The sequence below is a fragment of the Globicephala melas genome, unplaced genomic scaffold (assembly GCF_963455315.2).
Source record: "Globicephala melas unplaced genomic scaffold, mGloMel1.2 SCAFFOLD_354, whole genome shotgun sequence".
NCBI lineage: Eukaryota > Metazoa > Chordata > Mammalia > Artiodactyla > Delphinidae > Globicephala > Globicephala melas.
The window spans coordinates 98,625-125,591 of NW_027207523.1; the positions used below are offsets into that span (position 1 = coordinate 98,625).

Consider the following 26,967-nt stretch of genomic DNA (forward strand, 5'->3'; position numbering starts at 1 on the left):
GAAGCCACTGGGAGCCACCATTGAGTCGCCACGGCCCCTCAGCCCCGGCAAGGCCACCCTTGCCCCCACACCCCCCGCCGAGCTCAGGACCCCGCCCCTGGTGGCCGGCAGGCCCGGGGAAGCGGCCCCTGCCCTCGATCCCGCTCCCGCACCCGGCCGCGGTGACACGCCAGAGGGGCGGGGTGGGGGGGGCTTTTGTCGGAGGGAGCTGTGGAGGGACACACCGGCACACAGGTGGCGGCGCCGGGGCTGGGCGCCGGTGGGGGCGGCCAGGTGCAGGTCGAGGGGCTCGCGGGCCGAAAGGACGGCAACTGGGCCCGCGGCGGAGTCTGGGTCCGGGCCAGCCACCCCGGGAGCGTCTGGGGTGCGCCTGCCTTCCAGGGCCGCCTTCTGGCCGCCTGGCCGGCCGGGCCGGCGGGGAGCGACCCCGCCGGCGCGCGCCGTGGTGGGAGGGGCCTGAGGAGGTGGGGCCTGCAGCGGGGCCCGGCGGGGGCGGAGCCGGCGGCCCCCGCCGCGGGCGAGTAAAGGAGAAGGCGGGCGGAGCGGGAGGCAAAAAGCCTACAGCACCCGGTATTCCCAGGCGGTCTCCCATCCAAGTACTAACCAGGCCCGACCCTGCTTAGCTTCCGAGATCAGACGAGATCGGGCGCGTTCAGGGTGGTATGGCCGTAGACGGGGGCGGGGGGCCGCGGGCGGCCTCTTGAGGCCCAGTTTCGCTGGCGCTGGCGCCTTAACGCCAGCCTGGCGGCCGGCCCGCCCCGGCAGGGCCCCCTCGCCCGCCCAGGCAGGGGCAACGGAGGTCTCGGGTATCGGGCGGCGGCGGAGGGTTTGGCGACCACCTCCCAGCCCAGGGCGGCCGTGACCCAGCAAACCCTTCGGCGCTTGGCGCCCCGCCCAAGATCCCGCACGTCGCTCACAGGGACGTGGCCCCGGAGGCTTCAGGGCCCGGGGCCCGCGGTCCCTTGGGCATCGGCCCTGCCCGCCCACGCGGCCCTAGGCGCAGCCCGGCCGCAGCCCGGGCCGGCCCTCCTGCCCGACAGCAGCTGGCCCGAAGCCACCGGGAGCCACCATTGAGTCGCCACGGCCCCTCAGCCCCGGCAAGGCCACCCTTGCCCCCACACACCCCGCCGACTCAGGACCCCGCCCCTGGTGGCGGGCAGGCCCGGGGAAGCGGCCCCTGCCCTCGATCCCGCTCCCGCACCCGGCCGCGGTGACACGCCAGAGGGGCGGGGTGGGGGTGGGGCTTTTGTCGGAGGGAGCTGTGGAGGGACACACCGGCACACAGGTGGCGGCGCCGGGGCTGGGCGCCGGTGGGGGCGGCCAGGTGCAGGTCGAGGGGCTCGCGGGCCGAAAGGACGGCAACTGGGCCCATGGCGGAGTCTGGGTCTGGAGGGCTCTGAGCCTCCATCCGCTCTGGTGCCTCGGGTCTACCGGCCCGACGCCTGGTAGCGCGACACCCCACCGGCCCACAGACGTAGCCTCCCCAGCTGTGCTCACAGCGAGTCCAACCGCAGCCTGCATCCCTCCACGGGACACTTGGATTACTCCCGCGATCCCCACGAGGTGCGGCACCCGGCGGCCGAATGGGCTGAGATCCTGCCCTTGCGGCGCCCTGTGGCCACCTCCGCCTCCCTCACGGTACTGGCCGAGGCCTCGGACCAGCGGGCCCCGGCTCCCAGCTCAGCGCTGCTCCTCCGCCCCTCTCACCTCCTGCCCGACGTCCAGGCTACCGAGCACCCTCCACCCCCGCCCACCTTCATGCCACTCAGCCGGAACCCGGGAGGCAATGCCAACTACCAGGTGTATGACAGTCTGGTGCTGAAGCGGCAACCGCAGGAGGGCCAAGCGCGGGCCAACTCGCTGCTACCTTCCACCTCGGCCTCCAGGCCCTCTCTGCACGGGAGCCAGACTGGGAAAATGAACTTACCAGCAGCAAGTGGGGGCAGGGGCAGGGGGCGGCAGGGCATGGAGAGAGGAATAAAGAGCGCCAGAGTCCAGGAAACATTGGTGGTCTGTGGCTTGGAAGCGCCACTCCTTCTGCCAGCCTGGGTCCCTGCGCTTGGCTTCCTGCAATAAGAAGCCAGTGTCCCCTTCTTGGCCTGAGGGTCCCTTTGGTTTAGTGGCCACAGTTCTGCCAGCAGGCCCCTCCTGGTCCTATACCATGCACTAAGTACATCTGCAGCTGCAGACTCCAAACCCCTGGTCTCTGGGCACCTCCTCTGTGTCTCAGCTGTCCCTGTCCACAGAGAGCCTCATACAAGAAGTTGCTTCCAAACTGGGAGGTTCCACATCTGGGCAGGTCCAGCTCCAGGCCCAGTGAAGGGCATGAAGAAGGCTGAGGCTCTGGACTCCAGCCAGGCCTTCAGCAGGCCTCTGAGGCCAAGGTCTTCCTAGTCTCAAGAGGGGCCAAGAGACGCAATGTGTCATTTGAACAAGTGAGTCAGCGGGCGGTGAGCGAATGAATGACCGCTCGAGGGGATGTATGCCGGCCACCGGGCCCTGTTTGACTGTCCAGGCTCAGCTTACCTGACCCTGGTTACCAGGGAATGCCACTCTGGGCCCTCCTTTTCATCCCCCTCCCTCACTGTGACCTCACCACCTGCCCCATTATGACCCAGTCTGGCTCCCAGTTAAAACTGGAGGGCAGAGGGCCCAGGCAGTCCTGGGACCAACGGCCATGGGTGAGCGAAACTACTACCGAGCCGAGCCGTTCACTGGCCCCATCCCCAGGAAATGCCAGGAGCAAGGATACTCAATTCTTCTGATCCCGGTCAGCTTCATCTTGCTCAACGTGGGGATCAACATGGTGACTATGGTCAGGGCAGGATCTGTGCAGCGCGGTTGGGGGAGCCCTGGGGTCTTGAAGGGGCTGAGGTGGGAGGGCTGCTGGGGTGTGACCGGGACAAGGGTTGGATTTCAGGGCTCACCCTGCTCCCGGCCTCCCCCCTCCCCTTCTTGCCTCAACTCTGGAGGCATCTGAAGAGATTCTTGCGGGCACTTTTCAATCGTATTTTCCACAAAGGTGAGTGGGCGCCGGCGTGGGTTCAGGGGATGTGGGCCTGTCCCCTTTCTTCTATCCCTGCCTTGATTCTCAGCCCCTCAGGAACCCAGGCCCTGACCCATCTCGCCTTTCCCCACAGACAAGCAAGCCAGCTGTGTAGGCACCCATCGCATGTGCATGCGCTGCTCCGTGGATCCCAAGAACCTGTGCTCAAGAGTTTCTTCCCACTTCTGCCATCGCCCAAGCTTCCTGCTCGGGCAGGTAAACCCACCTTGACTACTGCCTGCAGCGGGGCTCGGCGGGGGCGGAGCCGGCGGCCCCCCCGCCGCGGGCGAGTAAAGGAGAAGGCGGGCGGAGCGGGAGGCAAAAAGCCTACAGCACCCGGTATTCCCAGGCGGTCTCCCATCCAAGTACTAACCAGGCCCGACCCTGCTTAGCTTCCGAGATCAGACGAGATCGGGCGCGTTCAGGGTGGTATGGCCGTAGACGGGGGCGGGGCGCCGCGGGCGGCCTCTTGAGGCCCAGTTTCGCTGGCGCTGGCGCCTTAACGCCAGCCTGGCGGCCGGCCCGCCCCGGCAGGGCCCCCTCGCCCGCCCAGGCAGGGGCAACGGAGGTCTCGGGTATCGGGCGGCGGCGGAGGGTTTGGCGACCACCTCCCAGCCCAGGGCGGCCGTGACCCAGCAAACCCTTCGGCGCTTGGCGCCCCGCCCAAGATCCCGCACGTCGCTCACAGGGACGTGGCCCCGGAGGCTTCAGGGCCCGGGGCCCGCGGTCCCTTGGGCATCGGCCCTGCCCGCCCACGCGGCCCTAGGCGCAGCCCGGCCGCAGCCCGGGCCGGCCCTCCTGCCCGACAGCAGCTGGCCCGAAGCCACTGGGAGCCACCATTGAGTCGCCACGGCCCCTCAGCCCCGGCAAGGCCACCCTTGCCCCCACACCCCCCGCCGAGCTCAGGACCCCGCCCCTGGTGGCCGGCAGGCCCGGGGAAGCGGCCCCTGCCCTCGATCCCGCTCCCGCACCCGGCCGCGGTGACACGCCAGAGGGGCGGGGTGGGGGGGGCTTTTGTCGGAGGGAGCTGTGGAGGGACACACCGGCACACAGGTGGCGGCGCCGGGGCTGGGCGCCGGTGGGGGCGGCCAGGTGCAGGTCGAGGGGCTCGCGGGCCGAAAGGACGGCAACTGGGCCCGCGGCGGAGTCTGGGTCCGGGCCAGCCACCCCGGGAGCGTCTGGGGTGCGCCTGCCTTCCAGGGCCGCCTTCTGGCCGCCTGGCCGGCCGGGCCGGCGGGGAGCGACCCCGCCGGCGCGCGCCGTGGTGGGAGGGGCCTGAGGAGGTGGGGCCTGCAGCGGGGCCCGGCGGGGGCGGAGCCGGCGGCCCCCGCCGCGGGCGAGTAAAGGAGAAGGCGGGCGGAGCGGGAGGCAAAAAGCCTACAGCACCCGGTATTCCCAGGCGGTCTCCCATCCAAGTACTAACCAGGCCCGACCCTGCTTAGCTTCCGAGATCAGACGAGATCGGGCGCGTTCAGGGTGGTATGGCCGTAGACGGGGGCGGGGGGCCGCGGGCGGCCTCTTGAGGCCCAGTTTCGCTGGCGCTGGCGCCTTAACGCCAGCCTGGCGGCCGGCCCGCCCCGGCAGGGCCCCCTCGCCCGCCCAGGCAGGGGCAACGGAGGTCTCGGGTATCGGGCGGCGGCGGAGGGTTTGGCGACCACCTCCCAGCCCAGGGCGGCCGTGACCCAGCAAACCCTTCGGCGCTTGGCGCCCCGCCCAAGATCCCGCACGTCGCTCACAGGGACGTGGCCCCGGAGGCTTCAGGGCCCGGGGCCCGCGGTCCCTTGGGCATCGGCCCTGCCCGCCCACGCGGCCCTAGGCGCAGCCCGGCCGCAGCCCGGGCCGGCCCTCCTGCCCGACAGCAGCTGGCCCGAAGCCACCGGGAGCCACCATTGAGTCGCCACGGCCCCTCAGCCCCGGCAAGGCCACCCTTGCCCCCACACACCCCGCCGACTCAGGACCCCGCCCCTGGTGGCGGGCAGGCCCGGGGAAGCGGCCCCTGCCCTCGATCCCGCTCCCGCACCCGGCCGCGGTGACACGCCAGAGGGGCGGGGTGGGGGTGGGGCTTTTGTCGGAGGGAGCTGTGGAGGGACACACCGGCACACAGGTGGCGGCGCCGGGGCTGGGCGCCGGTGGGGGCGGCCAGGTGCAGGTCGAGGGGCTCGCGGGCCGAAAGGACGGCAACTGGGCCCATGGCGGAGTCTGGGTCTGGAGGGCTCTGAGCCTCCATCCGCTCTGGTGCCTCGGGTCTACCGGCCCGACGCCTGGTAGCGCGACACCCCACCGGCCCACAGACGTAGCCTCCCCAGCTGTGCTCACAGCGAGTCCAACCGCAGCCTGCATCCCTCCACGGGACACTTGGATTACTCCCGCGATCCCCACGAGGTGCGGCACCCGGCGGCCGAATGGGCTGAGATCCTGCCCTTGCGGCGCCCTGTGGCCACCTCCGCCTCCCTCACGGTACTGGCCGAGGCCTCGGACCAGCGGGCCCCGGCTCCCAGCTCAGCGCTGCTCCTCCGCCCCTCTCACCTCCTGCCCGACGTCCAGGCTACCGAGCACCCTCCACCCCCGCCCACCTTCATGCCACTCAGCCGGAACCCGGGAGGCAATGCCAACTACCAGGTGTATGACAGTCTGGTGCTGAAGCGGCAACCGCAGGAGGGCCAAGCGCGGGCCAACTCGCTGCTACCTTCCACCTCGGCCTCCAGGCCCTCTCTGCACGGGAGCCAGACTGGGAAAATGAACTTACCAGCAGCAAGTGGGGGCAGGGGCAGGGGGCGGCAGGGCATGGAGAGAGGAATAAAGAGCGCCAGAGTCCAGGAAACATTGGTGGTCTGTGGCTTGGAAGCGCCACTCCTTCTGCCAGCCTGGGTCCCTGCGCTTGGCTTCCTGCAATAAGAAGCCAGTGTCCCCTTCTTGGCCTGAGGGTCCCTTTGGTTTAGTGGCCACAGTTCTGCCAGCAGGCCCCTCCTGGTCCTATACCATGCACTAAGTACATCTGCAGCTGCAGACTCCAAACCCCTGGTCTCTGGGCACCTCCTCTGTGTCTCAGCTGTCCCTGTCCACAGAGAGCCTCATACAAGAAGTTGCTTCCAAACTGGGAGGTTCCACATCTGGGCAGGTCCAGCTCCAGGCCCAGTGAAGGGCATGAAGAAGGCTGAGGCTCTGGACTCCAGCCAGGCCTTCAGCAGGCCTCTGAGGCCAAGGTCTTCCTAGTCTCAAGAGGGGCCAAGAGACGCAATGTGTCATTTGAACAAGTGAGTCAGCGGGCGGTGAGCGAATGAATGACCGCTCGAGGGGATGTATGCCGGCCACCGGGCCCTGTTTGACTGTCCAGGCTCAGCTTACCTGACCCTGGTTACCAGGGAATGCCACTCTGGGCCCTCCTTTTCATCCCCCTCCCTCACTGTGACCTCACCACCTGCCCCATTATGACCCAGTCTGGCTCCCAGTTAAAACTGGAGGGCAGAGGGCCCAGGCAGTCCTGGGACCAACGGCCATGGGTGAGCGAAACTACTACCGAGCCGAGCCGTTCACTGGCCCCATCCCCAGGAAATGCCAGGAGCAAGGATACTCAATTCTTCTGATCCCGGTCAGCTTCATCTTGCTCAACGTGGGGATCAACATGGTGACTATGGTCAGGGCAGGATCTGTGCAGCGCGGTTGGGGGAGCCCTGGGGTCTTGAAGGGGCTGAGGTGGGAGGGCTGCTGGGGTGTGACCGGGACAAGGGTTGGATTTCAGGGCTCACCCTGCTCCCGGCCTCCCCCCTCCCCTTCTTGCCTCAACTCTGGAGGCATCTGAAGAGATTCTTGCGGGCACTTTTCAATCGTATTTTCCACAAAGGTGAGTGGGCGCCGGCGTGGGTTCAGGGGATGTGGGCCTGTCCCCTTTCTTCTATCCCTGCCTTGATTCTCAGCCCCTCAGGAACCCAGGCCCTGACCCATCTCGCCTTTCCCCACAGACAAGCAAGCCAGCTGTGTAGGCACCCATCGCATGTGCATGCGCTGCTCCGTGGATCCCAAGAACCTGTGCTCAAGAGTTTCTTCCCACTTCTGCCATCGCCCAAGCTTCCTGCTCGGGCAGGTAAACCCACCTTGACTACTGCCTGCAGCGGGGCTCGGCGGGGGCGGAGCCGGCGGCCCCCCCGCCGCGGGCGAGTAAAGGAGAAGGCGGGCGGAGCGGGAGGCAAAAAGCCTACAGCACCCGGTATTCCCAGGCGGTCTCCCATCCAAGTACTAACCAGGCCCGACCCTGCTTAGCTTCCGAGATCAGACGAGATCGGGCGCGTTCAGGGTGGTATGGCCGTAGACGGGGGCGGGGCGCCGCGGGCGGCCTCTTGAGGCCCAGTTTCGCTGGCGCTGGCGCCTTAACGCCAGCCTGGCGGCCGGCCCGCCCCGGCAGGGCCCCCTCGCCCGCCCAGGCAGGGGCAACGGAGGTCTCGGGTATCGGGCGGCGGCGGAGGGTTTGGCGACCACCTCCCAGCCCAGGGCGGCCGTGACCCAGCAAACCCTTCGGCGCTTGGCGCCCCGCCCAAGATCCCGCACGTCGCTCACAGGGACGTGGCCCCGGAGGCTTCAGGGCCCGGGGCCCGCGGTCCCTTGGGCATCGGCCCTGCCCGCCCACGCGGCCCTAGGCGCAGCCCGGCCGCAGCCCGGGCCGGCCCTCCTGCCCGACAGCAGCTGGCCCGAAGCCACTGGGAGCCACCATTGAGTCGCCACGGCCCCTCAGCCCCGGCAAGGCCACCCTTGCCCCCACACCCCCCGCCGAGCTCAGGACCCCGCCCCTGGTGGCCGGCAGGCCCGGGGAAGCGGCCCCTGCCCTCGATCCCGCTCCCGCACCCGGCCGCGGTGACACGCCAGAGGGGCGGGGTGGGGGGGGCTTTTGTCGGAGGGAGCTGTGGAGGGACACACCGGCACACAGGTGGCGGCGCCGGGGCTGGGCGCCGGTGGGGGCGGCCAGGTGCAGGTCGAGGGGCTCGCGGGCCGAAAGGACGGCAACTGGGCCCGCGGCGGAGTCTGGGTCCGGGCCAGCCACCCCGGGAGCGTCTGGGGTGCGCCTGCCTTCCAGGGCCGCCTTCTGGCCGCCTGGCCGGCCGGGCCGGCGGGGAGCGACCCCGCCGGCGCGCGCCGTGGTGGGAGGGGCCTGAGGAGGTGGGGCCTGCAGCGGGGCCCGGCGGGGGCGGAGCCGGCGGCCCCCGCCGCGGGCGAGTAAAGGAGAAGGCGGGCGGAGCGGGAGGCAAAAAGCCTACAGCACCCGGTATTCCCAGGCGGTCTCCCATCCAAGTACTAACCAGGCCCGACCCTGCTTAGCTTCCGAGATCAGACGAGATCGGGCGCGTTCAGGGTGGTATGGCCGTAGACGGGGGCGGGGGGCCGCGGGCGGCCTCTTGAGGCCCAGTTTCGCTGGCGCTGGCGCCTTAACGCCAGCCTGGCGGCCGGCCCGCCCCGGCAGGGCCCCCTCGCCCGCCCAGGCAGGGGCAACGGAGGTCTCGGGTATCGGGCGGCGGCGGAGGGTTTGGCGACCACCTCCCAGCCCAGGGCGGCCGTGACCCAGCAAACCCTTCGGCGCTTGGCGCCCCGCCCAAGATCCCGCACGTCGCTCACAGGGACGTGGCCCCGGAGGCTTCAGGGCCCGGGGCCCGCGGTCCCTTGGGCATCGGCCCTGCCCGCCCACGCGGCCCTAGGCGCAGCCCGGCCGCAGCCCGGGCCGGCCCTCCTGCCCGACAGCAGCTGGCCCGAAGCCACCGGGAGCCACCATTGAGTCGCCACGGCCCCTCAGCCCCGGCAAGGCCACCCTTGCCCCCACACACCCCGCCGACTCAGGACCCCGCCCCTGGTGGCGGGCAGGCCCGGGGAAGCGGCCCCTGCCCTCGATCCCGCTCCCGCACCCGGCCGCGGTGACACGCCAGAGGGGCGGGGTGGGGGTGGGGCTTTTGTCGGAGGGAGCTGTGGAGGGACACACCGGCACACAGGTGGCGGCGCCGGGGCTGGGCGCCGGTGGGGGCGGCCAGGTGCAGGTCGAGGGGCTCGCGGGCCGAAAGGACGGCAACTGGGCCCATGGCGGAGTCTGGGTCTGGAGGGCTCTGAGCCTCCATCCGCTCTGGTGCCTCGGGTCTACCGGCCCGACGCCTGGTAGCGCGACACCCCACCGGCCCACAGACGTAGCCTCCCCAGCTGTGCTCACAGCGAGTCCAACCGCAGCCTGCATCCCTCCACGGGACACTTGGATTACTCCCGCGATCCCCACGAGGTGCGGCACCCGGCGGCCGAATGGGCTGAGATCCTGCCCTTGCGGCGCCCTGTGGCCACCTCCGCCTCCCTCACGGTACTGGCCGAGGCCTCGGACCAGCGGGCCCCGGCTCCCAGCTCAGCGCTGCTCCTCCGCCCCTCTCACCTCCTGCCCGACGTCCAGGCTACCGAGCACCCTCCACCCCCGCCCACCTTCATGCCACTCAGCCGGAACCCGGGAGGCAATGCCAACTACCAGGTGTATGACAGTCTGGTGCTGAAGCGGCAACCGCAGGAGGGCCAAGCGCGGGCCAACTCGCTGCTACCTTCCACCTCGGCCTCCAGGCCCTCTCTGCACGGGAGCCAGACTGGGAAAATGAACTTACCAGCAGCAAGTGGGGGCAGGGGCAGGGGGCGGCAGGGCATGGAGAGAGGAATAAAGAGCGCCAGAGTCCAGGAAACATTGGTGGTCTGTGGCTTGGAAGCGCCACTCCTTCTGCCAGCCTGGGTCCCTGCGCTTGGCTTCCTGCAATAAGAAGCCAGTGTCCCCTTCTTGGCCTGAGGGTCCCTTTGGTTTAGTGGCCACAGTTCTGCCAGCAGGCCCCTCCTGGTCCTATACCATGCACTAAGTACATCTGCAGCTGCAGACTCCAAACCCCTGGTCTCTGGGCACCTCCTCTGTGTCTCAGCTGTCCCTGTCCACAGAGAGCCTCATACAAGAAGTTGCTTCCAAACTGGGAGGTTCCACATCTGGGCAGGTCCAGCTCCAGGCCCAGTGAAGGGCATGAAGAAGGCTGAGGCTCTGGACTCCAGCCAGGCCTTCAGCAGGCCTCTGAGGCCAAGGTCTTCCTAGTCTCAAGAGGGGCCAAGAGACGCAATGTGTCATTTGAACAAGTGAGTCAGCGGGCGGTGAGCGAATGAATGACCGCTCGAGGGGATGTATGCCGGCCACCGGGCCCTGTTTGACTGTCCAGGCTCAGCTTACCTGACCCTGGTTACCAGGGAATGCCACTCTGGGCCCTCCTTTTCATCCCCCTCCCTCACTGTGACCTCACCACCTGCCCCATTATGACCCAGTCTGGCTCCCAGTTAAAACTGGAGGGCAGAGGGCCCAGGCAGTCCTGGGACCAACGGCCATGGGTGAGCGAAACTACTACCGAGCCGAGCCGTTCACTGGCCCCATCCCCAGGAAATGCCAGGAGCAAGGATACTCAATTCTTCTGATCCCGGTCAGCTTCATCTTGCTCAACGTGGGGATCAACATGGTGACTATGGTCAGGGCAGGATCTGTGCAGCGCGGTTGGGGGAGCCCTGGGGTCTTGAAGGGGCTGAGGTGGGAGGGCTGCTGGGGTGTGACCGGGACAAGGGTTGGATTTCAGGGCTCACCCTGCTCCCGGCCTCCCCCCTCCCCTTCTTCCCTCAACTCTGGAGGCATCTGAAGAGATTCTTGCGGGCACTTTTCAATCGTATTTTCCACAAAGGTGAGTGGGCGCCGGCGTGGGTTCAGGGGATGTGGGCCTGTCCCCTTTCTTCTATCCCTGCCTTGATTCTCAGCCCCTCAGGAACCCAGGCCCTGACCCATCTCGCCTTTCCCCACAGACAAGCAAGCCAGCTGTGTAGGCACCCATCGCATGTGCATGCGCTGCTCCGTGGATCCCAAGAACCTGTGCTCAAGAGTTTCTTCCCACTTCTGCCATCGCCCAAGCTTCCTGCTCGGGCAGGTAAACCCACCTTGACTACTGCCTGCAGCGGGGCTCGGCGGGGGCGGAGCCGGCGGCCCCCCCGCCGCGGGCGAGTAAAGGAGAAGGCGGGCGGAGCGGGAGGCAAAAAGCCTACAGCACCCGGTATTCCCAGGCGGTCTCCCATCCAAGTACTAACCAGGCCCGACCCTGCTTAGCTTCCGAGATCAGACGAGATCGGGCGCGTTCAGGGTGGTATGGCCGTAGACGGGGGCGGGGCGCCGCGGGCGGCCTCTTGAGGCCCAGTTTCGCTGGCGCTGGCGCCTTAACGCCAGCCTGGCGGCCGGCCCGCCCCGGCAGGGCCCCCTCGCCCGCCCAGGCAGGGGCAACGGAGGTCTCGGGTATCGGGCGGCGGCGGAGGGTTTGGCGACCACCTCCCAGCCCAGGGCGGCCGTGACCCAGCAAACCCTTCGGCGCTTGGCGCCCCGCCCAAGATCCCGCACGTCGCTCACAGGGACGTGGCCCCGGAGGCTTCAGGGCCCGGGGCCCGCGGTCCCTTGGGCATCGGCCCTGCCCGCCCACGCGGCCCTAGGCGCAGCCCGGCCGCAGCCCGGGCCGGCCCTCCTGCCCGACAGCAGCTGGCCCGAAGCCACTGGGAGCCACCATTGAGTCGCCACGGCCCCTCAGCCCCGGCAAGGCCACCCTTGCCCCCACACCCCCCGCCGAGCTCAGGACCCCGCCCCTGGTGGCCGGCAGGCCCGGGGAAGCGGCCCCTGCCCTCGATCCCGCTCCCGCACCCGGCCGCGGTGACACGCCAGAGGGGCGGGGTGGGGGGGGCTTTTGTCGGAGGGAGCTGTGGAGGGACACACCGGCACACAGGTGGCGGCGCCGGGGCTGGGCGCCGGTGGGGGCGGCCAGGTGCAGGTCGAGGGGCTCGCGGGCCGAAAGGACGGCAACTGGGCCCGCGGCGGAGTCTGGGTCCGGGCCAGCCACCCCGGGAGCGTCTGGGGTGCGCCTGCCTTCCAGGGCCGCCTTCTGGCCGCCTGGCCGGCCGGGCCGGCGGGGAGCGACCCCGCCGGCGCGCGCCGTGGTGGGAGGGGCCTGAGGAGGTGGGGCCTGCAGCGGGGCCCGGCGGGGGCGGAGCCGGAGGCCCCCGCCGCGGGCGAGTAAAGGAGAAGGCGGGCGGAGCGGGAGGCAAAAAGCCTACAGCACCCGGTATTCCCAGGCGGTCTCCCATCCAAGTACTAACCAGGCCCGACCCTGCTTAGCTTCCGAGATCAGACGAGATCGGGCGCGTTCAGGGTGGTATGGCCGTAGACGGGGGCGGGGGGCCGCGGGCGGCCTCTTGAGGCCCAGTTTCGCTGGCGCTGGCGCCTTAACGCCAGCCTGGCGGCCGGCCCGCCCCGGCAGGGCCCCCTCGCCCGCCCAGGCAGGGGCAACGGAGGTCTCGGGTATCGGGCGGCGGCGGAGGGTTTGGCGACCACCTCCCAGCCCAGGGCGGCCGTGACCCAGCAAACCCTTCGGCGCTTGGCGCCCCGCCCAAGATCCCGCACGTCGCTCACAGGGACGTGGCCCCGGAGGCTTCAGGGCCCGGGGCCCGCGGTCCCTTGGGCATCGGCCCTGCCCGCCCACGCGGCCCTAGGCGCAGCCCGGCCGCAGCCCGGGCCGGCCCTCCTGCCCGACAGCAGCTGGCCCGAAGCCACCGGGAGCCACCATTGAGTCGCCACGGCCCCTCAGCCCCGGCAAGGCCACCCTTGCCCCCACACACCCCGCCGACTCAGGACCCCGCCCCTGGTGGCGGGCAGGCCCGGGGAAGCGGCCCCTGCCCTCGATCCCGCTCCCGCACCCGGCCGCGGTGACACGCCAGAGGGGCGGGGTGGGGGTGGGGCTTTTGTCGGAGGGAGCTGTGGAGGGACACACCGGCACACAGGTGGCGGCGCCGGGGCTGGGCGCCGGTGGGGGCGGCCAGGTGCAGGTCGAGGGGCTCGCGGGCCGAAAGGACGGCAACTGGGCCCATGGCGGAGTCTGGGTCTGGAGGGCTCTGAGCCTCCATCCGCTCTGGTGCCTCGGGTCTACCGGCCCGACGCCTGGTAGCGCGACACCCCACCGGCCCAGAGACGTAGCCTCCCCAGCTGTGCTCACAGCGAGTCCAACCGCAGCCTGCATCCCTCCACGGGACACTTGGATTACTCCCGCGATCCCCACGAGGTGCGGCACCCGGCGGCCGAATGGGCTGAGATCCTGCCCTTGCGGCGCCCTGTGGCCACCTCCGCCTCCCTCACGGTACTGGCCGAGGCCTCGGACCAGCGGGCCCCGGCTCCCAGCTCAGCGCTGCTCCTCCGCCCCTCTCACCTCCTGCCTGACGTCCAGGCTACCGAGCACCCTCCACCCCCGCCCACCTTCATGCCACTCAGCCGGAACCCGGGAGGCAATGCCAACTACCAGGTGTATGACAGTCTGGTGCTGAAGCGGCAACCGCAGGAGGGCCAAGCGCGGGCCAACTCGCTGCTACCTTCCACCTCGGCCTCCAGGCCCTCTCTGCACGGGAGCCAGACTGGGAAAATGAACTTACCAGCAGCAAGTGGGGGCAGGGGCAGGGGGCGGCAGGGCATGGAGAGAGGAATAAAGAGCGCCAGAGTCCAGGAAACATTGGTGGTCTGTGGCTTGGAAGCGCCACTCCTTCTGCCAGCCTGGGTCCCTGCCCTTGGCTTCCTGCAATAAGAAGCCAGTGTCCCCTTCTTGGCCTGAGGGTCCCTTTGGTTTAGTGGCCACAGTTCTGCCAGCAGGCCCCTCCTGGTCCTATACCATGCACTAAGTACATCTGCAGCTGCAGACTCCAAACCCCTGGTCTCTGGGCACCTCCTCTGTGTCTCAGCTGTCCCTGTCCACAGAGAGCCTCATACAAGAAGTTGCTTCCAAACTGGGAGGTTCCACATCTGGGCAGGTCCAGCTCCAGGCCCAGTGAAGGGCATGAAGAAGGCTGAGGCTCTGGACTCCAGCCAGGCCTTCAGCAGGCCTCTGAGGCCAAGGTCTTCCTAGTCTCAAGAGGGGCCAAGAGACGCAATGTGTCATTTGAACAAGTGAGTCAGCGGGCGGTGAGCGAATGAATGACCGCTCGAGGGGATGTATGCCGGCCACCGGGCCCTGTTTGACTGTCCAGGCTCAGCTTACCTGACCCTGGTTACCAGGGAATGCCACTCTGGGCCCTCCTTTTCATCCCCCTCCCTCACTGTGACCTCACCACCTGCCCCATTATGACCCAGTCTGGCTCCCAGTTAAAACTGGAGGGCAGAGGGCCCAGGCAGTCCTGGGACCAACGGCCATGGGTGAGCGAAACTACTACCGAGCCGAGCCGTTCACTGGCCCCATCCCCAGGAAATGCCAGGAGCAAGGATACTCAATTCTTCTGATCCCGGTCAGCTTCATCTTGCTCAACGTGGGGATCAACATGGTGACTATGGTCAGGGCAGGATCTGTGCAGCGCGGTTGGGGGAGCCCTGGGGTCTTGAAGGGGCTGAGGTGGGAGGGCTGCTGGGGTGTGACCGGGACAAGGGTTGGATTTCAGGGCTCACCCTGCTCCCGGCCTCCCCCCTCCCCTTCTTCCCTCAACTCTGGAGGCATCTGAAGAGATTCTTGCGGGCACTTTTCAATCGTATTTTCCACAAAGGTGAGTGGGCGCCGGCGTGGGTTCAGGGGATGTGGGCCTGTCCCCTTTCTTCTATCCCTGCCTTGATTCTCAGCCCCTCAGGAACCCAGGCCCTGACCCATCTCGCCTTTCCCCACAGACAAGCAAGCCAGCTGTGTAGGCACCCATCGCATGTGCATGCGCTGCTCCGTGGATCCCAAGAACCTGTGCTCAAGAGTTTCTTCCCACTTCTGCCATCGCCCAAGCTTCCTGCTCGGGCAGGTAAACCCACCTTGACTACTGCCTGCAGCGGGGCTCGGCGGGGGCGGAGCCGGCGGCCCCCCCGCCGCGGGCGAGTAAAGGAGAAGGCGGGCGGAGCGGGAGGCAAAAAGCCTACAGCACCCGGTATTCCCAGGCGGTCTCCCATCCAAGTACTAACCAGGCCCGACCCTGCTTAGCTTCCGAGATCAGACGAGATCGGGCGCGTTCAGGGTGGTATGGCCGTAGACGGGGGCGGGGGGCCGCGGGCGGCCTCTTGAGGCCCAGTTTCGCTGGCGCTGGCGCCTTAACGCCAGCCTGGCGGCCGGCCCGCCCCGGCAGGGCCCCCTCGCCCGCCCAGGCAGGGGCAACGGAGGTCTCGGGTATCGGGCGGCGGCGGAGGGTTTGGCGACCACCTCCCAGCCCAGGGCGGCCGTGACCCAGCAAACCCTTCGGCGCTTGGCGCCCCGCCCAAGATCCCGCATGTCGCTCACAGGGACGTGGCCCCGGAGGCTTCAGGGCCCGGGGCCCGCGGTCCCTTGGGCATCGGCCCTGCCCGCCCACGCGGCCCTAGGCGCAGCCCGGCCGCAGCCCGGGCCGGCCCTCCTGCCCGACAGCAGCTGGCCCGAAGCCACCGGGAGCCACCATTGAGTCGCCACGGCCCCTCAGCCCCGGCAAGGCCACCCTTGCCCCCACACCCCCCGCCGACTCAGGACCCCGCCCCTGGTGGCCGGCAGGCCCGGGGAAGCGGCCCCTGCCCTCGATCCCGCTCCCGCACCCGGCCGCGGTGACACGCCAGAGGGGCGGGGTGGGGGTGGGGCTTTTGTCGGAGGGAGCTGTGGAGGGACACACCGGCACACAGGTGGCGGCGCCGGGGCTGGGCGCCGGTGGGGGCGGCCAGGTGCAGGTCGAGGGGCTCGCGGGCCGAAAGGACGGCAACTGGGCCCATGGCGGAGTCTGGGTCTGGAGGGCTCTGAGCCTCCATCCGCTCTGGTGCCTCGGGTCTACCGGCCCGACGCCTGGTAGCGCGACACCCCACCGGCCCACAGACGTAGCCTCCCCAGCTGTGCTCACAGCGAGTCCAACCGCAGCCTGCATCCCTCCACGGGACACTTGGATTACTCCCGCGATCCCCACGAGGTGCGGCACCCGGCGGCCGAATGGGCTGAGATCCTGCCCTTGCGGCGCCCTGTGGCCACCTCCGCCTCCCTCACGGTACTGGCCGAGGCCTCGGACCAGCGGGCCCCGGCTCCCAGCTCAGCGCTGCTCCTCCGCCCCTCTCACCTCCTGCCCGACGTCCAGGCTACCGAGCACCCTCCACCCCCGCCCACCTTCATGCCACTCAGCCGGAACCCGGGAGGCAATGCCAACTACCAGGTGTATGACAGTCTGGTGCTGAAGCGGCAACCGCAGGAGGGCCAAGCGCGGGCCAACTCGCTGCTACCTTCCACCTCGGCCTCCAGGCCCTCTCTGCACGGGAGCCAGACTGGGAAAATGAACTTACCAGCAGCAAGTGGGGGCAGGGGCAGGGGGCGGCAGGGCATGGAGAGAGGAATAAAGAGCGCCAGAGTCCAGGAAACATTGGTGGTCTGTGGCTTGGAAGCGCCACTCCTTCTGCCAGCCTGGGTCCCTGCGCTTGGCTTCCTGCAATAAGAAGCCAGTGTCCCCTTCTTGGCCTGAGGGTCCCTTTGGTTTAGTGGCCACAGTTCTGCCAGCAGGCCCCTCCTGGTCCTATACCATGCACTAAGTACATCTGCAGCTGCAGACTCCAAACCCCTGGTCTCTGGGCACCTCCTCTGTGTCTCAGCTGTCCCTGTCCACAGAGAGCCTCATACAAGAAGTTGCTTCCAAACTGGGAGGTTCCACATCTGGGCAGGTCCAGCTCCAGGCCCAGTGAAGGGCATGAAGAAGGCTGAGGCTCTGGACTCCAGCCAGGCCTTCAGCAGGCCTCTGAGGCCAAGGTCTTCCTAGTCTCAAGAGGGGCCAAGAGACGCAATGTGTCATTTGAACAAGTGAGTCAGCGGGCGGTGAGCGAATGAATGACCGCTCGAGGGGATGTATGCCGGCCACCGGGCCCTGTTTGACTGTCCAGGCTCAGCTTACCTGACCCTGGTTACCAGGGAATGCCACTCTGGGCCCTCCTTTTCATCCCCCTCCCTCACTGTGACCTCACCACCTGCCCCATTATGACCCAGTCTGGCTCCCAGTTAAAACTGGAGGGCAGAGGGCCCAGGCAGTCCTGGGACCAACGGCCATGGGTGAGCGAAACTACTACCGAGCCGAGCCGTTCACTGGCCCCATCCCCAGGAAATGCCAGGAGCAAGGATACTCAATTCTTCTGATCCCGGTCAGCTTCATCTTGCTCAACGTGGGGATCAACATGGTGACTATGGTCAGGGCAGGATCTGTGCAGCGCGGTTGGGGGAGCCCTGGGGTCTTGAAGGGGCTGAGGTGGGAGGGCTGCTGGGGTGTGACCGGGACAAGGGTTGGATTTCAGGGCTCACCCTGCTCCCGGCCTCCCCCCTCCCCTTCTTGCCTCAACTCTGGAGGCATCTGAAGAGATTCTTGCGGGCACTTTTCAATCGTATTTTCCACAAAGGTGAGTGGGCGCCGGCGTGGGTTCAGGGGATGTGGGCCTGTCCCCTTTCTTCTATCCCTGCCTTGATTCTCAGCCCCTCAGGAACCCAGGCCCTGACCCATCTCGCCTTTCCCCACAGACAAGCAAGCCAGCTGTGTAGGCACCCATCGCATGTGCATGCGCTGCTCCGTGGATCCCAAGAACCTGTGCTCAAGAGTTTCTTCCCACTTCTGCCATCGCCCAAGCTTCCTGCTCGGGCAGGTAAACCCACCTTGACTACTGCCTGCAGCGGGGCTCGGCGGGGGCGGAGCCGGCGGCCCCCCCGCCGCGGGCGAGTAAAGGAGAAGGCGGGCGGAGCGGGAGGCAAAAAGCCTACAGCACCCGGTATTCCCAGGCGGTCTCCCATCCAAGTACTAACCAGGCCCGACCCTGCTTAGCTTCCGAGATCAGACGAGATCGGGCGCGTTCAGGGTGGTATGGCCGTAGACGGGGGCGGGGGGCCGCGGGCGGCCTCTTGAGGCCCAGTTTCGCTGGCGCTGGCGCCTTAACGCCAGCCTGGCGGCCGGCCCGCCCCGGCAGGGCCCCCTCGCCCGCCCAGGCAGGGGCAACGGAGGTCTCGGGTATCGGGCGGCGGCGGAGGGTTTGGCGACCACCTCCCAGCCCAGGGCGGCCGTGACCCAGCAAACCCTTCGGCGCTTGGCGCCCCGCCCAAGATCCCGCACGTCGCTCACAGGGACGTGGCCCCGGAGGCTTCAGGGCCCGGGGCCCGCGGTCCCTTGGGCATCGGCCCTGCCCGCCCACGCGGCCCTAGGCGCAGCCCGGCCGCAGCCCGGGCCGGCCCTCCTGCCCGACAGCAGCTGGCCCGAAGCCACCGGGAGCCACCATTGAGTCGCCACGGCCCCTCAGCCCCGGCAAGGCCACCCTTGCCCCCACACCCCCCGCCGAGCTCAGGACCCCGCCCCTGGTGGCCGGCAGGCCCGGGGAAGCGGCCCCTGCCCTCGATCCCGCTCCCGCACCCGGCCGCGGTGACACGCCAGAGGGGCGGGGTGGGGGGGGCTTTTGTCGGAGGGAGCTGTGGAGGGACACACCGGCACACAGGTGGCGGCGCCGGGGCTGGGCGCCGGTGGGGGCGGCCAGGTGCAGGTCGAGGGGCTCGCGGGCCGAAAGGACGGCAACTGGGCCCGCGGCGGAGTCTGGGTCCGGGCCAGCCACCCCGGGAGCGTCTGGGGTGCGCCTGCCTTCCAGGGCCGCCTTCTGGCCGCCTGGCCGGCCGGGCCGGCGGGGAGCGACCCCGCCGGCGCGCGCCGTGGTGGGAGGGGCCTGAGGAGGTGGGGCCTGCAGCGGGGCCCGGCGGGGGCGGAGCCGGAGGCCCCCGCCGCGGGCGAGTAAAGGAGAAGGCGGGCGGAGCGGGAGGCAAAAAGCCTACAGCACCCGGTATTCCCAGGCGGTCTCCCATCCAAGTACTAACCAGGCCCGACCCTGCTTAGCTTCCGAGATCAGACGAGATCGGGCGCGTTCAGGGTGGTATGGCCGTAGACGGGGGCGGGGGGCCGCGGGCGGCCTCTTGAGGCCCAGTTTCGCTGGCGCTGGCGCCTTAACGCCAGCCTGGCGGCCGGCCCGCCCCGGCAGGGCCCCCTCGCCCGCCCAGGCAGGGGCAACGGAGGTCTCGGGTATCGGGCGGCGGCGGAGGGTTTGGCGACCACCTCCCAGCCCAGGGCGGCCGTGACCCAGCAAACCCTTCGGCGCTTGGCGCCCCGCCCAAGATCCCGCACGTCGCTCACAGGGACGTGGCCCCGGAGGCTTCAGGGCCCGGGGCCCGCGGTCCCTTGGGCATCGGCCCTGCCCGCCCACGCGGCCCTAGGCGCAGCCCGGCCGCAGCCCGGGCCGGCCCTCCTGCCCGACAGCAGCTGGCCCGAAGCCACCGGGAGCCACCATTGAGTCGCCACGGCCCCTCAGCCCCGGCAAGGCCACCCTTGCCCCCACACACCCCGCCGACTCAGGACCCCGCCCCTGGTGGCGGGCAGGCCCGGGGAAGCGGCCCCTGCCCTCGATCCCGCTCCCGCACCCGGCCGCGGTGACACGCCAGAGGGGCGGGGTGGGGGTGGGGCTTTTGTCGGAGGGAGCTGTGGAGGGACACACCGGCACACAGGTGGCGGCGCCGGGGCTGGGCGCCGGTGGGGGCGGCCAGGTGCAGGTCGAGGGGCTCGCGGGCCGAAAGGACGGCAACTGGGCCCATGGCGGAGTCTGGGTCTGGAGGGCTCTGAGCCTCCATCCGCTCTGGTGCCTCGGGTCTACCGGCCCGACGCCTGGTAGCGCGACACCCCACCGGCCCAGAGACGTAGCCTCCCCAGCTGTGCTCACAGCGAGTCCAACCGCAGCCTGCATCCCTCCACGGGACACTTGGATTACTCCCGCGATCCCCACGAGGTGCGGCACCCGGCGGCCGAATGGGCTGAGATCCTGCCCTTGCGGCGCCCTGTGGCCACCTCCGCCTCCCTCACGGTACTGGCCGAGGCCTCGGACCAGCGGGCCCCGGCTCCCAGCTCAGCGCTGCTCCTCCGCCCCTCTCACCTCCTGCCTGACGTCCAGGCTACCGAGCACCCTCCACCCCCGCCCACCTTCATGCCACTCAGCCGGAACCCGGGAGGCAATGCCAACTACCAGGTGTATGACAGTCTGGTGCTGAAGCGGCAACCGCAGGAGGGCCAAGCGCGGGCCAACTCGCTGCTACCTTCCACCTCGGCCTCCAGGCCCTCTCTGCACGGGAGCCAGACTGGGAAAATGAACTTACCAGCAGCAAGTGGGGGCAGGGGCAGGGGGCGGCAGGGCATGGAGAGAGGAATAAAGAGCGCCAGAGTCCAGGAAACATTGGTGGTCTGTGGCTTGGAAGCGCCACTCCTTCTGCCAGCCTGGGTCCCTGCCCTTGGCTTCCTGCAATAAGAAGCCAGTGTCCCCTTCTTGGCCTGAGGGTCCCTTTGGTTTAGTGGCCACAGTTCTGCCAGCAGGCCCCTCCTGGTCCTATACCATGCACTAAGTACATCTGCAGCTGCAGACTCCAAACCCCTGGTCTCTGGGCACCTCCTCTGTGTCTCAGCTGTCCCTGTCCACAGAGAGCCTCATACAAGAAGTTGCTTCCAAACTGGGAGGTTCCACATCTGGGCAGGTCCAGCTCCAGGCCCAGTGAAGGGCATGAAGAAGGCTGAGGCTCTGGACTCCAGCCAGGCCTTCAGCAGGCCTCTGAGGCCAAGGTCTTCCTAGTCTCAAGAGGGGCCAAGAGACGCAATGTGTCATTTGAACAAGTGAGTCAGCGGGCGGTGAGCGAATGAATGACCGCTCGAGGGGATGTATGCCGGCCACCGGGCCCTGTTTGACTGTCCAGGCTCAGCTTACCTGACCCTGGTTACCAGGGAATGCCACTCTGGGCCCTCCTTTTCATCCCCCTCCCTCACTGTGACCTCACCACCTGCCCCATTATGACCCAGTCTGGCTCCCAGTTAAAACTGGAGGGCAGAGGGCCCAGGCAGTCCTGGGACCAACGGCCATGGGTGAGCGAAACTACTACCGAGCCGAGCCGTTCACTGGCCCCATCCCCAGGAAATGCCAGGAGCAAGGATACTCAATTCTTCTGATCCCGGTCAGCTTCATCTTGCTCAACGTGGGGATCAACATGGTGACTATGGTCAGGGCAGGATCTGTGCAGCGCGGTTGGGGGAGCCCTGGGGTCTTGAAGGGGCTGAGGTGGGAGGGCTGCTGGGGTGTGACCGGGACAAGGGTTGGATTTCAGGGCTCACCCTGCTCCCGGCCTCCCCCCTCCCCTTCTTCCCTCAACTCTGGAGGCATCTGAAGAGATTCTTGCGGGCACTTTTCAATCGTATTTTCCACAAAGGTGAGTGGGCGCCGGCGTGGGTTCAGGGGATGTGGGCCTGTCCCCTTTCTTCTATCCCTGCCTTGATTCTCAGCCCCTCAGGAACCCAGGCCCTGACCCATCTCGCCTTTCCCCACAGACAAGCAAGCCAGCTGTGTAGGCACCCATCGCATGTGCATGCGCTGCTCCGTGGATCCCAAGAACCTGTGCTCAAGAGTTTCTTCCCACTTCTGCCATCGCCCAAGCTTCCTGCTCGGGCAGGTAAACCCACCTTGACTACTGCCTGCAGCGGGGCTCGGCGGGGGCGGAGCCGGCGGCCCCCCCGCCGCGGGCGAGTAAAGGAGAAGGCGGGCGGAGCGGGAGGCAAAAAGCCTACAGCACCCGGTATTCCCAGGCGGTCTCCCATCCAAGTACTAACCAGGCCCGACCCTGCTTAGCTTCCGAGATCAGACGAGATCGGGCGCGTTCAGGGTGGTATGGCCGTAGACGGGGGCGGGGGGCCGCGGGCGGCCTCTTGAGGCCCAGTTTCGCTGGCGCTGGCGCCTTAACGCCAGCCTGGCGGCCGGCCCGCCCCGGCAGGGCCCCCTCGCCCGCCCAGGCAGGGGCAACGGAGGTCTCGGGTATCGGGCGGCGGCGGAGGGTTTGGCGACCACCTCCCAGCCCAGGGCGGCCGTGACCCAGCAAACCCTTCGGCGCTTGGCGCCCCGCCCAAGATCCCGCATGTCGCTCACAGGGACGTGGCCCCGGAGGCTTCAGGGCCCGGGGCCCGCGGTCCCTTGGGCATCGGCCCTGCCCGCCCACGCGGCCCTAGGCGCAGCCCGGCCGCAGCCCGGGCCGGCCCTCCTGCCCGACAGCAGCTGGCCCGAAGCCACCGGGAGCCACCATTGAGTCGCCACGGCCCCTCAGCCCCGGCAAGGCCACCCTTGCCCCCACACCCCCCGCCGACTCAGGACCCCGCCCCTGGTGGCCGGCAGGCCCGGGGAAGCGGCCCCTGCCCTCGATCCCGCTCCCGCACCCGGCCGCGGTGACACGCCAGAGGGGCGGGGTGGGGGTGGGGCTTTTGTCGGAGGGAGCTGTGGAGGGACACACCGGCACACAGGTGGCGGCGCCGGGGCTGGGCGCCGGTGGGGGCGGCCAGGTGCAGGTCGAGGGGCTCGCGGGCCGAAAGGACGGCAACTGGGCCCATGGCGGAGTCTGGGTCTGGAGGGCTCTGAGCCTCCATCCGCTCTGGTGCCTCGGGTCTACCGGCCCGACGCCTGGTAGCGCGACACCCCACCGGCCCACAGACGTAGCCTCCCCAGCTGTGCTCACAGCGAGTCCAACCGCAGCCTGCATCCCTCCACGGGACACTTGGATTACTCCCGCGATCCCCACGAGGTGCGGCACCCGGCGGCCGAATGGGCTGAGATCCTGCCCTTGCGGCGCCCTGTGGCCACCTCCGCCTCCCTCACGGTACTGGCCGAGGCCTCGGACCAGCGGGCCCCGGCTCCCAGCTCAGCGCTGCTCCTCCGCCCCTCTCACCTCCTGCCCGACGTCCAGGCTACCGAGCACCCTCCACCCCCGCCCACCTTCATGCCACTCAGCCGGAACCCGGGAGGCAATGCCAACTACCAGGTGTATGACAGTCTGGTGCTGAAGCGGCAACCGCAGGAGGGCCAAGCGCGGGCCAACTCGCTGCTACCTTCCACCTCGGCCTCCAGGCCCTCTCTGCACGGGAGCCAGACTGGGAAAATGAACTTACCAGCAGCAAGTGGGGGCAGGGGCAGGGGGCGGCAGGGCATGGAGAGAGGAATAAAGAGCGCCAGAGTCCAGGAAACATTGGTGGTCTGTGGCTTGGAAGCGCCACTCCTTCTGCCAGCCTGGGTCCCTGCGCTTGGCTTCCTGCAATAAGAAGCCAGTGTCCCCTTCTTGGCCTGAGGGTCCCTTTGGTTTAGTGGCCACAGTTCTGCCAGCAGGCCCCTCCTGGTCCTATACCATGCACTAAGTACATCTGCAGCTGCAGACTCCAAACCCCTGGTCTCTGGGCACCTCCTCTGTGTCTCAGCTGTCCCTGTCCACAGAGAGCCTCATACAAGAAGTTGCTTCCAAACTGGGAGGTTCCACATCTGGGCAGGTCCAGCTCCAGGCCCAGTGAAGGGCATGAAGAAGGCTGAGGCTCTGGACTCCAGCCAGGCCTTCAGCAGGCCTCTGAGGCCAAGGTCTTCCTAGTCTCAAGAGGGGCCAAGAGACGCAATGTGTCATTTGAACAAGTGAGTCAGCGGGCGGTGAGCGAATGAATGACCGCTCGAGGGGATGTATGCCGGCCACCGGGCCCTGTTTGACTGTCCAGGCTCAGCTTACCTGACCCTGGTTACCAGGGAATGCCACTCTGGGCCCTCCTTTTCATCCCCCTCCCTCACTGTGACCTCACCACCTGCCCCATTATGACCCAGTCTGGCTCCCAGTTAAAACTGGAGGGCAGAGGGCCCAGGCAGTCCTGGGACCAACGGCCATGGGTGAGCGAAACTACTACCGAGCCGAGCCGTTCACTGGCCCCATCCCCAGGAAATGCCAGGAGCAAGGATACTCAATTCTTCTGATCCCGGTCAGCTTCATCTTGCTCAACGTGGGGATCAACATGGTGACTATGGTCAGGGCAGGATCTGTGCAGCGCGGTTGGGGGAGCCCTGGGGTCTTGAAGGGGCTGAGGTGGGAGGGCTGCTGGGGTGTGACCGGGACAAGGGTTGGATTTCAGGGCTCACCCTGCTCCCGGCCTCCCCCCTCCCCTTCTTGCCTCAACTCTGGAGGCATCTGAAGAGATTCTTGCGGGCACTTTTCAATCGTATTTTCCACAAAGGTGAGTGGGCGCCGGCGTGGGTTCAGGGGATGTGGGCCTGTCCCCTTTCTTCTATCCCTGCCTTGATTCTCAGCCCCTCAGGAACCCAGGCCCTGACCCATCTCGCCTTTCCCCACAGACAAGCAAGCCAGCTGTGTAGGCACCCATCGCATGTGCATGCGCTGCTCCGTGGATCCCAAGAACCTGTGCTCAAGAGTTTCTTCCCACTTCTGCCATCGCCCAAGCTTCCTGCTCGGGCAGGTAAACCCACCTTGACTACTGCCTGCAGCGGGGCTCGGCGGGGGCGGAGCCGGCGGCCCCCCCGCCGCGGGCGAGTAAAGGAGAAGGCGGGCGGAGCGGGAGGCAAAAAGCCTACAGCACCCGGTATTCCCAGGCGGTCTCCCATCCAAGTACTAACCAGGCCCGACCCTGCTTAGCTTCCGAGATCAGACGAGATCGGGCGCGTTCAGGGTGGTATGGCCGTAGACGGGGGCGGGGCGCCGCGGGCGGCCTCTTGAGGCCCAGTTTCGCTGGCGCTGGCGCCTTAACGCCAGCCTGGCGGCCGGCCCGCCCCGGCAGGGCCCCCTCGCCCGCCCAGGCAGGGGCAACGGAGGTCTCGGGTATCGGGCGGCGGCGGAGGGTTTGGCGACCACCTCCCAGCCCAGGGCGGCCGTGACCCAGCAAACCCTTCGGCGCTTGGCGCCCCGCCCAAGATCCCGCACGTCGCTCACAGGGACGTGGCCCCGGAGGCTTCAGGGCCCGGGGCCCGCGGTCCCTTGGGCATCGGCCCTGCCCGCCCACGCGGCCCTAGGCGCAGCCCGGCCGCAGCCCGGGCCGGCCCTCCTGCCCGACAGCAGCTGGCCCGAAGCCACTGGGAGCCACCATTGAGTCGCCACGGCCCCTCAGCCCCGGCAAGGCCACCCTTGCCCCCACACCCCCCGCCGAGCTCAGGACCCCGCCCCTGGTGGCCGGCAGGCCCGGGGAAGCGGCCCCTGCCCTCGATCCCGCTCCCGCACCCGGCCGCGGTGACACGCCAGAGGGGCGGGGTGGGGGGGGCTTTTGTCGGAGGGAGCTGTGGAGGGACACACCGGCACACAGGTGGCGGCGCCGGGGCTGGGCGCCGGTGGGGGCGGCCAGGTGCAGGTCGAGGGGCTCGCGGGCCGAAAGGACGGCAACTGGGCCCGCGGCGGAGTCTGGGTCCGGGCCAGCCACCCCGGGAGCGTCTGGGGTGCGCCTGCCTTCCAGGGCCGCCTTCTGGCCGCCTGGCCGGCCGGGCCGGCGGGGAGCGACCCCGCCGGCGCGCGCCGTGGTGGGAGGGGCCTGAGGAGGTGGGGCCTGCAGCGGGGCCCGGCGGGGGCGGAGCCGGCGGCCCCCCCGCCGCGGGCGAGTAAAGGAGAAGGCGGGCGGAGCGGGAGGCAAAAAGCCTACAGCACCCGGTATTCCCAGGCGGTCTCCCATCCAAGTACTAACCAGGCCCGACCCTGCTTAGCTTCCGAGATCAGACGAGATCGGGCGCGTTCAGGGTGGTATGGCCGTAGACGGGGGCGGGGGGCCGCGGGCGGCCTCTTGAGGCCCAGTTTCGCTGGCGCTGGCGCCTTAACGCCAGCCTGGCGGCCGGCCCGCCCCGGCAGGGCCCCCTCGCCCGCCCAGGCAGGGGCAACGGAGGTCTCGGGTATCGGGCGGCGGCGGAGGGTTTGGCGACCACCTCCCAGCCCAGGGCGGCCGTGACCCAGCAAACCCTTCGGCGCTTGGCGCCCCGCCCAAGATCCCGCACGTCGCTCACAGGGACGTGGCCCCGGAGGCTTCAGGGCCCGGGGCCCGCGGTCCCTTGGGCATCGGCCCTGCCCGCCCACGCGGCCCTAGGCGCAGCCCGGCCGCAGCCCGGGCCGGCCCTCCTGCCCGACAGCAGCCGGCCCGAAGCCACCGGGAGCCACCATTGAGTCGCCACGGCCCCTCAGCCCCGGCAAGGCCACCCTTGCCCCCACACCCCCCGCCGAGCTCAGGACCCCGCCCCTGGTGGCCGGCAGGCCCGGGGAAGCGGCCCCTGCCCTCGATCCCGCTCCCGCACCCGGCCGCGGTGACACGCCAGAGGGGCGGGGTGGGGGTGGGGCTTTTGTCGGAGGGAGCTGTGGAGGGACACACCGGCACACAGGTGGCGGCGCCGGGGCTGGGCGCCGGTGGGGGCGGCCAGGTGCAGGTCGAGGGGCTCGCGGGCCGAAAGGACGGCAACTGGGCCCATGGCGGAGTCTGGGTCTGGAGGGCTCTGAGCCTCCATCCGCTCTGGTGCCTCGGGTCTACCGGCCCGACGCCTGGTAGCGCGACACCCCACCGGCCCACAGACGTAGCCTCCCCAGCTGTGCTCACAGCGAGTCCAACCGCAGCCTGCATCCCTCCACGGGACACTTGGATTACTCCCGCGATCCCCACGAGGTGCGGCACCCGGCGGCCGAATGGGCTGAGATCCTGCCCTTGCGGCGCCCTGTGGCCACCTCCGCCTCCCTCACGGTACTGGCCGAGGCCTCGGACCAGCGGGCCCCGGCTCCCAGCTCAGCGCTGCTCCTCCGCCCCTCTCACCTCCTGCCCGACGTCCAGGCTACCGAGCACCCTCCACCCCCGCCCACCTTCATGCCACTCAGCCGGAACCCGGGAGGCAATGCCAACTACCAGGTGTATGACAGTCTGGTGCTGAAGCGGCAACCGCAGGAGGGCCAAGCGCGGGCCAACTCGCTGCTACCTTCCACCTCGGCCTCCAGGCCCTCTCTGCACGGGAGCCAGACTGGGAAAATGAACTTACCAGCAGCAAGTGGGGGCAGGGGCAGGGGGCGGCAGGGCATGGAGAGAGGAATAAAGAGCGCCAGAGTCCAGGAAACATTGGT

The 26,967-nt window shown here is 68.9% G+C and overlaps 13 non-coding genes across 13 annotated transcripts; all 13 read right to left on the reverse strand.

Moving 5' to 3' along the window:
* Window positions 1–555: 555 nt before the first annotated feature.
* On the reverse strand, window positions 556–674 carry LOC132596517 (5S ribosomal RNA). Its single transcript, XR_009562595.1, has one exon. It is a non-coding gene; the product is annotated as a 5S ribosomal RNA (ribosomal RNA).
* Window positions 675–3,370: 2,696 nt separating this feature from the next.
* LOC132596519 (5S ribosomal RNA) lies at window positions 3,371–3,489 on the reverse strand. Its single transcript, XR_009562597.1, has one exon. It is a non-coding gene; the product is annotated as a 5S ribosomal RNA (ribosomal RNA).
* A 931-nt stretch (window positions 3,490–4,420) lies between these two features.
* LOC132596520 (5S ribosomal RNA) lies at window positions 4,421–4,539 on the reverse strand. The gene has a single exon (XR_009562598.1). It is a non-coding gene; the product is annotated as a 5S ribosomal RNA (ribosomal RNA).
* A 2,696-nt stretch (window positions 4,540–7,235) lies between these two features.
* On the reverse strand, window positions 7,236–7,354 carry LOC132596521 (5S ribosomal RNA). The gene has a single exon (XR_009562599.1). It is a non-coding gene; the product is annotated as a 5S ribosomal RNA (ribosomal RNA).
* A 931-nt stretch (window positions 7,355–8,285) lies between these two features.
* On the reverse strand, window positions 8,286–8,404 carry LOC132596522 (5S ribosomal RNA). The gene has a single exon (XR_009562600.1). It is a non-coding gene; the product is annotated as a 5S ribosomal RNA (ribosomal RNA).
* A 2,696-nt stretch (window positions 8,405–11,100) lies between these two features.
* Window positions 11,101–11,219, reverse strand: LOC132596523 (5S ribosomal RNA). The gene has a single exon (XR_009562601.1). It is a non-coding gene; the product is annotated as a 5S ribosomal RNA (ribosomal RNA).
* A 931-nt stretch (window positions 11,220–12,150) lies between these two features.
* LOC132596524 (5S ribosomal RNA) lies at window positions 12,151–12,269 on the reverse strand. The gene has a single exon (XR_009562602.1). It is a non-coding gene; the product is annotated as a 5S ribosomal RNA (ribosomal RNA).
* Window positions 12,270–14,965: 2,696 nt separating this feature from the next.
* LOC132596525 (5S ribosomal RNA) lies at window positions 14,966–15,084 on the reverse strand. The gene has a single exon (XR_009562603.1). It is a non-coding gene; the product is annotated as a 5S ribosomal RNA (ribosomal RNA).
* Window positions 15,085–17,780: 2,696 nt separating this feature from the next.
* LOC132596526 (5S ribosomal RNA) lies at window positions 17,781–17,899 on the reverse strand. The gene has a single exon (XR_009562604.1). It is a non-coding gene; the product is annotated as a 5S ribosomal RNA (ribosomal RNA).
* A 931-nt stretch (window positions 17,900–18,830) lies between these two features.
* Window positions 18,831–18,949, reverse strand: LOC132596527 (5S ribosomal RNA). Its single transcript, XR_009562605.1, has one exon. It is a non-coding gene; the product is annotated as a 5S ribosomal RNA (ribosomal RNA).
* A 2,696-nt stretch (window positions 18,950–21,645) lies between these two features.
* LOC132596528 (5S ribosomal RNA) lies at window positions 21,646–21,764 on the reverse strand. The gene has a single exon (XR_009562606.1). It is a non-coding gene; the product is annotated as a 5S ribosomal RNA (ribosomal RNA).
* Window positions 21,765–24,460: 2,696 nt separating this feature from the next.
* Window positions 24,461–24,579, reverse strand: LOC132596530 (5S ribosomal RNA). The gene has a single exon (XR_009562608.1). It is a non-coding gene; the product is annotated as a 5S ribosomal RNA (ribosomal RNA).
* A 933-nt stretch (window positions 24,580–25,512) lies between these two features.
* On the reverse strand, window positions 25,513–25,631 carry LOC132596531 (5S ribosomal RNA). The gene has a single exon (XR_009562609.1). It is a non-coding gene; the product is annotated as a 5S ribosomal RNA (ribosomal RNA).
* Between the last annotated feature and the right edge of the window lie 1,336 nt (window positions 25,632–26,967).